The following is a 10,121-nucleotide window of genomic DNA, read 5'->3' on the forward strand; positions in this document are numbered from 1 at the left end:
CCCCGGTGGGGGACGGAGGCTGCCGGCGTGGTCGCTGCGGACATTTTGCCGTACTTGTGCCGGCGGGGCCGCCTCGGAGTCTTGGCTTCCGGGAGCGGCGCACCCGCGGGACCCCTAGGAGTCCGGGCAGCCCTCGGACCTGCAGCGCTGAGCCTGTCGGGGTCCAGCAGCCCTCCGAGCACGGGGACCTTGACGTCGGGCGCCGCGAGTGTCGCTCAGCTTGCGGGCGGTTGCGACGCGCCGGCGGAGGCCGTGCCCAGGTGGCCCTCTGGCTGTAGCGGACGCCTCGAGGCCTGCGTGGGAAGCCCCAGGACGCGGAGCTGGTGGAGAACTGCACTCCCTGTTTCCATCCATTTTCTCCTCCTGAAATGACCAGATGCCAGAGGACGGCTGGGGAGAGAACTGGAGGAAACTAGTTAGGGCTTCAGATTGACCCCGCAGCAGTGTCCGCTCCCGCATGTCAGGCGTGTCCAACACGCTTTTACAGACAGGAGCCTCTTTTTTAAAAGCAAGTATTGAATTAAGTGATCAGGAGGAAACAGCTTACTCTCTGCAACCCCAGTTCTCATGTAGCATGGGTTTTCTGGTGAACATCACAGCTCCATTTGTTAGAAGACTCACTTCACTTTCAATTGCAACCAAACTAGATAGCAATGCCAGACTGTAAATGCCAGCTTTAAAGAAAGCTTCTTTAGTTTAGACAAGCTACATAGAACAGCTTGACGTTTTCTCCAAAGCTTAGAACCGACCAGGAGTCCTTGTTATGAAGAGGAGATTCTAGAACCCTTCAATTTTCTGGATTTTAAGTCAGCTTTAATTAATACTTTTCCGGTATATGTTAATTTTCAAAATTAACTTTTTAAAATATTTATTGTAAATATTTTTAAAATTGTTGATGGACCTTTATTTTATTCATTTATTTTTATGTGGTGCTGGGAATTGAACCCAGTGCCTCACACATGTGAGGCAAGTGTTATACAACTGAGCTACAATCTCAGCCCCCTTAACTAATTTTTGAAGTTTGAGTTTGTGCACATGATCCTAGATTAAAATAATGTATTAAGTGAGGAGTATATGGGAGAAATAATTTTGCATTGGGTTTGTACAGGTGAACCTTATCTCCAAATTAATAGATCTTTTGTTTGTTTAGTTTCACTAATGTTGAGACGACTGTTAGTATTAAGAATCTGGCAGCCTAAGTTTTCTCCTACACCTACTTAAGAACTTTAAAGAATGTTTTTCTATATTGAACTGTGGGGTGGTAAAGCAAACTGTGGCCTTGTATTTAGAAGGCAGCAGTGATTATGTGCTACGAAGGGCCTTGAGGTTAAGGGTCCCCTGTAACAAGGCTGAGTGAGCCTTATGTTATCCCTGTTTTATAGGCAGGAAAACCAATATGGAGCTGCAGGACCTGAGCCTGAGCTGGAAACCAGGTTTTCTGTTATACCTGGTGCCAAAAGTGGCTGCCCCATGGTGTTTCCCTAGCTGGCTACCTGTTCGCCTGCTGGTTTCTAAGCGACCTCAACATGATGCACACTGGTGTATCTGCTTGAAGCCACAGATCACCAGTTGGCTGAACCTTTGACCTTCCAGTTGACCTCTGACTTGTGATATTTTACCAATTCCTTCCTCAAACTCCAGGGCTGCAGTTAACAGCTCAGTGTCCTGTATTTCCTGCCTCTCTTCTGCTCCTCACCCTCCTGTGTTGGCTCTTCGGCCCTTTCCCATGCTCGCCTCCAGTTTCCTAAGGACTATGACCTTGGTTCTTCTTTTATGCTTGCTCTTGGGGGGTCTCATCCATCCCAGGACAATCACTGGTTACCTGAGCTGGAACTTGGACACCACCCTTGGGCTCACCCTTCACCTCCGGATTGGGCCTGTCACTGAGTCCTGTCCATCCTGCCTCCTAAATGTTTCTCTAGCAATGCAGCCATTCATTCCAGCTTACCTGGTGTCCTAATTGCTCTCCGAGCCTCCAGTTTTCCCTTTTCTTCACTCACTTTATAGCCAAAGTGTCTTTTTAAGAAGCGAGAGGCATGGTGGCACTCCTCACTCAAGTGTTCAGGGTTCTGCATTGTTCTTGGCATAAAGTTCAGACTCCAACCTACACCAGCCTCACAGCTTGCTCCCACCCCCAACCCATCTTGCTGTGCCTCCTGCTTCTGGCTCAAGTGTGATGCCCTCCACCTGAGTAATCTCTCCCCTCTCACCATCCAGGACAGTTTCATTTTGCTCCAGGATTCTGTCACCTCTTTACCCCACCCCTGCAGTTCCTTTTTAGCCTCCTTTTAACACTTGTGAAAGCACCTTGTATAGGTTTCGCTAGTGCCACTTGTGCAGCTGCTGTTGGATCTGCCTGCCAGGACCTCTCATTCCCCTGGACTGTGTGTCCTCCTCTGTCTGCTGCATGGCCAGCATGGGCTTAGCTTGTGGTAGAAGTTTTTGTATTTATATGGAGTGACAGCCATGCCCTGAAGCACCCCGAGCAGAATCTCTAGCCCCATACGCATATTCAGTTATAAAGAACACACATCATTTAGCCATCTTGGTAGACATTGCCATCTGGATGGCCCATAGCCATGTACCGGCAGGCTCAGAGCCGCACTTGATAATCTGCTTATTCTTTCCTTCTCTACCTTACTTAAAGGGACTGTCAGCCCTGTTAACCAATCTAGAAACATAGTTATTTCTCTCAATTTCTGCATTTGACTGGCACTAGTCTTAACAGTCTACCTCTTAAACGTCCCTTGGATCCATCTTCAACAGTGCTGCTTAGGCTGTTCCAGGCTCCCAGCCCCTCTGGCCAATCTAGCTGCTCCACCCAGTTCCAGCTTCGATTTTGCTTCCTTCTCTTCCCACTCACTTAACCCATTTTCAGTTAGATTCCTCTTCCTAAGCACCAAGATGATCAACCTGCTTTCTAGTTGCTACCACCCTTCCATGGCTTTCAGTGATCTGAAGCTTCAGCACTGGCCACGGCCTGTCCAGTGCTGCCAGGTGGCTTTCTCTCTGCCTGACCCAGGCCACTTCACTCCCTCCTCCTCTCCGAGCTCCCTGGATTCAATGTGAATGAGACATCTGATTTCTCTTATAAGCGTTAGACCAAAGCCATCTCCTGTCGGGCTTGACATCACCACAGCATTTACCCATCTCTTCTTGGCAGCTCAAAGGTCTGTGTGCTCCTGTGGTGTGGTGTCCCAGAGCTTTGGGCCGTTGCTAGGGCTGTTGCTTTCGAGCCAGCTGATCTGGCTGGTTGGTGTTTTTCCTTAGAAACTGGTTTACAGTGGTGTCCAACACTGTGGTGTTAGTAATACTATAAAATTCAGTTTGTCTGCATTTCTTGTGCCAAACAAACACAGCCTTTCATAAGTTGTGGGAGGGAAGTCTGCATGGGATTTAAAACAAGCCTCTCCATATTTGGAAGTGGGAAGTTTTACTCAGCTGTGATTATCATTTCATTTCAAATGCAGAGCTTTCAAATATGGAGATCCAAATTTGCCCAACCTGTGGTTTGGGTAGTTGTCCCTTAAAAAATCTAGGCTGGAGTAGAGGGTAGGGATCAGTTTCCTATGACTGCTGCAACAAATTACCCCAAATGTGGTGACTTAGAGCAACACAAGTCTGTTCTTCTGGAGATGGGCGTTGAAGTCGTATCACCAGGCTGAGGTCAAGGTGTCGGGGGACCTGGTGGGGAGAGTCCATTGCCATCTCTTCCAGCTCTCGGAGCAGCTGGCATTCCTGGGCTGTGGTGGTGTCACTGCGTTCCCATGTCCATGGGGACTGTTGCCTCCTTCTGTCGGCCTCTCATGGAAAGCTGAGAAGGCATTCTGAGCCCATGCAGATACTCTCCTCAGCTCCAGATTTTGAATTTAACCACATCTGCAAAGATCCCCGGGTTTCAGGGACCAGGACCTGGTATTCACAGGGTCATTCTTCAGACTGCTGCAGATGAAAACACTGTTCGAATATGTAAATAACTGGGGGTGACTTATGCAAAGTAAATGACAGAAAAGGGAATGGAAAGTGGGGAAATTAAGGAAGGTGGTAAGTGATAAAATGCTGTGAAAATGGCCTCTTCCGTGTGGCCACCACTTCAGACATAAGTAGGCCCCGAATGGAAGGCTCTGGCCATGGTACTCTCAGCATGTGTGAAGTTGGGTTGGGTCAAGTGTTGATCTCACAACCGGGAAGCCCTGTCTTTAAAGATTACCATAAAAAAGGTAGGGGATACAAATGTTGGAATTATCTAATATTAAAACATACATAATAGGAATGTTTCAAAAAAGCACTTCTGAACACGCTTGAAACAACACAAAACAAAACACCCAGAAAAAAAAAAAAAAAGGTAGGGGAGACTATTAAGCTGAGGACCGCCCCCAGCTGGTGTTCTCTAAAGAGCCTCGCTTCCCACCTCTCACCACCAGTCCTCATAGCCTTACATGTGGACCTTGGAGTCCCCAGCTCAGCACCTAGCTGATGATAACCAAATAGCACCAACAACTCCACAGCAGGAAGATGGTGAGAGGACTTGGGTGTGTGTGAGTGTGTGTAATGGCAATAGTGATTCTATTTGATTACAAACTTTGTGCACAGTAAGAACATGGATTTAGATGTTCTTTCTTCTGTGCTGTTCTATAAGTTTCTATCATGAAAGGAAGTGAGGAATATAATTCCTTTAAAATTTGCACCACGGGATTTCTTTGGTAAAGAAAGATGGGTGCTCTTGTCTCCAGTGTTTGGACTGGGGTGAAGAATGACAGCTACTGTTTAACAAGTGTCTGCTGTGTGCCCCTAACTGTGAACCCATCCTCCCAACCACTTTGTTCCTTAGGAATAATGATTCCCACTTTACATGCTGAGAAAGTGAGGTTCATAAAGACCAGAAAGAGGAAGAATTGAAGTCGGAACCTTCCAACAGCAATGCCTGTGACCGTCAATATGTCAAGCTGCTCTGAAATACTTAAGATATAGTTGGTTGAGTTCATTAACTTGATCTTATTTTCTTCTTAATGGGAAGGGGGGAATCCAGAGCACAGCACTTTGATGACATGAGTTGGAAATGGAGAAATGTGTGTATAACCTGGAGCAATTGGGAAGCAAAGGGCTCCCGCTGCAAGGCCTGTGTGTGATCAGGGAAGCCATTGATGAACTAGTTATTCTGCAAAGAGGACAGTGTGGAGAGAGGGAACAGGTTCTCTCTTGTGCCTTTGCTGTGGTTGTTCCCCTGAAGTGGCACCCCCTTTCTCCACAGAAAAGCCCTCTTCACCATGGCTGATTTTAGGACTGTCAGCAAAAGAGTCCAATGTAGATAAACTTCCTATTTTCATGTTGCCCTGTTTACTTGGCCACTGGCCTGGGAGATACCAGCACTCCAGGTGCTGGACACCCCTTACTAGCTTTTTACAAACATGTATCCAATATAGTAGTTTGTAGAAATGTGCAAACAAGGCCTCTGGCCTTGAGCTGGGCTTCACAGAGATGTCAACATTTGTAAGATAAGTTACAATTGGGCTCCATGGTAATAGCTGGCAGGGGGAGGAAAGAGGGGAGAAGAAGCTCTCCCCTTCTCAGGTGTGGTCCTTGAAGGGTTAACTTGCCCAGAACAGTGAGAGAAAAAGCTGCTTTTATGTGAACTTCTGCAGACTGTGAACTTCTGAGCCACTCCCCTTACATGCCGGGTATAAAACTCTGAAACTCCCTGAACTCGGGGTTCAGGGGATTAATTGATTACAGCAAAAGCTGTGCCCTCTGAACCTGGATGCAGCCAAATAAAACTTGTTTCCTGCCGTCTTCGGTGCCTTGCCTCCTTTGTCCCTCCAACACCCCCAGCAGGTTTTGGGAGAGATGATCTCTCCCCTCAAGGAATGGGCATCCTCTCCAGGGAAACAAATGGGAACTGTTGATACAAGTGGTGAGTACCGTGAGCCTCTTGTACTGAGGGTTCAGGGGCGGGGGGCGGGGGATGCCCGCCTCTCCCAGGGCAGGACTGTGGCCAACAATGGCAATACCAGGACTTGTCCTTGCAGTGCATGGAGTGCCCTGGCCAGGGCCTGATGGAGATGGGGTCATCAGCCACCCCTTTCTGTGCAATGGCAACAGCTCCCAGGGTCCAGCTTTCTCCCTGACAAAGGACCCGCTGACTCCTGGGCAGGTGGGGAGCCGGCAGTCGCTGCTCCGGATTTGAGGCTGAGATCCTAGGCTGTGGAGAAGACAATGAACTCACCAGAGAACGTTCATCCAGGCAGCTCTTGCTACATGTCTACAGGGGAAATGTCACTGTTCCTCCACTGTGGCATTTCAGAGCAGCCGAGTGTGTCTGTTGGGTTTGGACCCCGAGCTTCATGTGGTGCTGCACACATAACCAGTGGCTGGCCAAAATGCTGACTGAGTGACTGACCCCAGGCTTTTCTGAAACCACCAGAGATGGAAGTGGCCTTTGGTTTGGTTTTCTGTTTTTGCTCTTGGGTCATGGAGACTTTAGAGTTTACCCCTGCGCTGGTGAGAGTCAGCGTGGCTCTGGTTCCGTGTCCGTCCCTCACTGAGAAGAGAAATGTGGCGCACACTTCTGAGGTGTCTACTGCGCTTCACCATCGCCAGAACTGTTTTTAGTTTACTGTACTTATAAATTCAATCCGTGTTTACCCTCAAATTTTTCTTAAAACATCCGTTTTGGAACAAGACTTTATAAGATATTGCAGAACTTCCACCTGAAGAGTGCTAACGAGCACTTTCCTAAAAACTGGGCCCAGAGATCTCATTGGCTTTCTCAGAGCAGCCGCCCTTGTGCCCCACTCCCGGGGGGGGGGGAGGTGACTCAGTGGATTTGGTGTGCTGTCTCCCATACCTGTGCAGTCACCACTTCTAAAGATAGGTGCTCTGCCCCCACTGTGCTTTCTTCTCAAGGTAGCTAATGATGGTTAAATTCCAGCACTTGGAAAGTTCTTGGGTGAGAATGGCCAGTGATGGAGAACCACCCAGTCGTCCCCTGTGGTTTTAGTCTCCTGTGGAATTCATTTTACATGCGGTTGGTTGTAGCAAGTCTAGAGTTTCCAAATAACACTTGGAAGTATGCCCAATACTTTACCTCGTAAAAATCAACTACATTTTAGAAATGAGGTAATAGCAGCATGTGCCAGGACAGTGGGGTGGCCCCGCTAGGCAGCCCTGTGACGCCTGACTTCCCTCTCAGATCTAGCGCTCCCTTGTGATCAGTGCACTGGAGTGATTATTTGGTGCCATCATGATGGCGTGTCTGCAGGAAAGTCAGATTTTGCTCTCTTCCCACTCTATGGTAGTGAATGCTCTTGGTGCCAGATGTGCGGGGGTTTTCCACACACCAAGCAATCAGAGCTGCAGCAGTGGGCACAGCTGCATGTCCTCTAATTCAGTTCTGACACCAGCTACCTGGAAGTGGCGGTAGTCCCACAGGTTGAGGGTTCTAGATGCAAATCCCGGGGTTCTCACAACCTCTGCTTGCGTTGGACTGATCTGGTAGACAGGCTCACAGAACTCAAGGAAGTTACTTTCAGTTTATTGGAAAGGATATTCTGAAGGACCAGATGAATAACTGTGGAGGACGAGGTGCAGGGAGGGGTGTAGCACTTCCATCACTCCTGAGGTGCTGCCCCCAGGAGCCTGCCTGTGTTCATCTCCAACAGCTCTCCAAACCCTGTCCTTTGGGTTTTCATGGAGGCTTCATTACACAGGCATGACTGATAAATCATTGGCTATTGGTGATCAATTTAACCTTCTGCCCAACCCCTCCCTAGTGTTGGGGCTGAAAGTTTCTGCAATCCTACCTTCATCTTCCCCATGCCCACCCCCATCCTGAAGCCCTTGGGGGCTGCCAGCCAGCAGTTAGCTCACTAGTACACAGAAAGATTTCACTTACCAGGCTGGGGATGTGGCTCAAGCGGTAGCGCGCTTGCCTGGCATGCATGCAGCCCGGGTTCGATCCTCAGCACCACATACAAACAAAGATGTTGTGTCCGCCGATAATTAAAAATAAATATTAAAATTCTCTCTCTCTCTCTCTCTCTCTCTCTCTCTCTCTCTTAAAAAAAAAAAAAGATTTCACTTACCACTTTTCAGATTCCAAGCATTTTAGGAGCTATGCACCAACAAATGGGGAGGAAGGTCACTTCACAATACCATGGTATGGATATCGAGATACTATTGTACTGTCTTATCAGCAGCATAATAATCTAAAATTAGGCCCTGTGTTCTCTCCCAGGTGTTTGAGGTCAGTCATCAGAATTGGATGCTAGAGCAGACCCTCCTCCCAGTGCTGCAAGGGAGAGGCCTCGCCACTTTCACGGTCTCATACCGGCCAGCACAGTGGTGGCCCACTAGGGGTTGAGGTGCCAAGAAAAATCAAGTGGCCACAAGACAACTCAGCCACAGTAGAGACATTAGTTGTTTTTGTTTTGGGCTGTGGGGATTAAACCCAGGACTTCATACCAGCTAGGCACATGCTCTGCCACTGGGCTATGCCCGGCCCAGCAGGCATTGTATCAGCATGCCACTGACCTTCAAATGGGACCAAAGACACACTAAAATACAGAGAACACACAGAAGCAGACATTATGCCAGTGATTTGTCAGCAAGAGTAAGCGTGAACAGCAGACTGGTGCAGGTCTGGCTGCACCGCGGGGACACACTGCCTTCTGTGGAAGAGCCTTCTAACCCCAGGCCTGGAACTTGTGCAGTAAAGAAGGTGCACCCGGAGCCTGAGAAGCACCATTTACTTCTGAAATGAAGAAGGAGGAACCAAGAAAGTGTCCTTGGTTAGAGTCAATGGAGAACGTGAGCTGTAGCATAGGGACTTTTCTAGGCACAGCTAGTGTGTGTGGGACACAGCCATAAAGGGGGCACCTAGAGGCAGATGTGCCATATTCAGAGCATGATGTGGGGTGGTGAGTCCTCGGGAAAGGCCAGCTCCCGGAGGTCTCTGCAGGTCTCTGTACCTGCTGGTCCTCATTGGTGAAGTGTGGACACTGCAGTCCACCTCTGGGGGCTGTGTGTGAGGACTGAGATGATAAAGCTAAGGAGCTAACACAGTCCCTGGCACAAGGAGGCTCTGAACAAGAGTTAGAGAGACTAGTGTTTCTTCTAATGGCTAGACAACGGCCTCGGGACTGAAACCATGTCAAAGGAAAGCCACCTGATGTGGAGAGCACACCACAAAGTGGACGTGTCTGGGCATGAAGAGTGAGGAGCCAGGGGCAAAGTGGAGCTGAGTTAGCCGTGCTCCAAGTCTGGGGAGACAGAAAACCACATCCAGACCCACAAAGAGGCTGTGAGACGAAGACAACCTGCTTGACTTGTATGATGACCAACTGATAGAATTTGCTCAAAATATCATATTTTCACATTTATAAAAGCTAAGGAAAGTGAAAATTAGTACTTATAGAAAGATTCAAAGAATTCTATCCAAAGGTAAGATGTTTGTAGAGGCTGCTTGCTGAAGTGGTTTTAAATTTGGGCAGGTTGGAAATCTTAAATAAAAATTACAGAAGGCCATTGTTTTGGATTGGGCTCCTGCACTAGGCCCTACAGGCCAGACTAAAAATGAAAATGGGGGCATTTATGCTAAAGTTCCAAATCACCAGCTGAAACTGGGAATAAGGGTCAGAGGGAAAACCACCAAGTTTCCCAAACAGGCCAGTTTCAACTGGTGTGATGATGAAGATCCCTCTGCCTTGATCATTACTCAAAAAAAGGTGACCTGAGATGACCTGCTCCCTGCCCCCGCCTTCAGGGAAAGTGACTTTGCAATGACCAATCTGCTTTTGCTCTTTGCTTCTCCTCAAGCCCTCCCTGTCTGTAAAACCAGCCTCCTCGCCTGGTCCCGCCGACCACTACTTCTCTCATATGGAATAAAGTGTTGCCCAATTCCAGGATCATTACACTAGTGATTTTATCCTTTGACAGAAGGACCCCCAAATTGACCACAGAGTGTAATAATGGGGCAAATGTAGAATCATTGATCATCAGGACTAAATTACCTTTCAGAGCTTGGCACTAACTACTCAGACAACCTTCCACAGGAAAACTGGAACTCTGTAGAAGAATTTCGAGTTGCTAATAGACCTTACGGTTGTTCTTTGTTTGGGCACATG

This window comes from Urocitellus parryii, chromosome 2 (assembly GCF_045843805.1).
Source record: "Urocitellus parryii isolate mUroPar1 chromosome 2, mUroPar1.hap1, whole genome shotgun sequence".
In the NCBI taxonomy this organism is placed as follows: domain Eukaryota; kingdom Metazoa; phylum Chordata; class Mammalia; order Rodentia; family Sciuridae; genus Urocitellus; species Urocitellus parryii.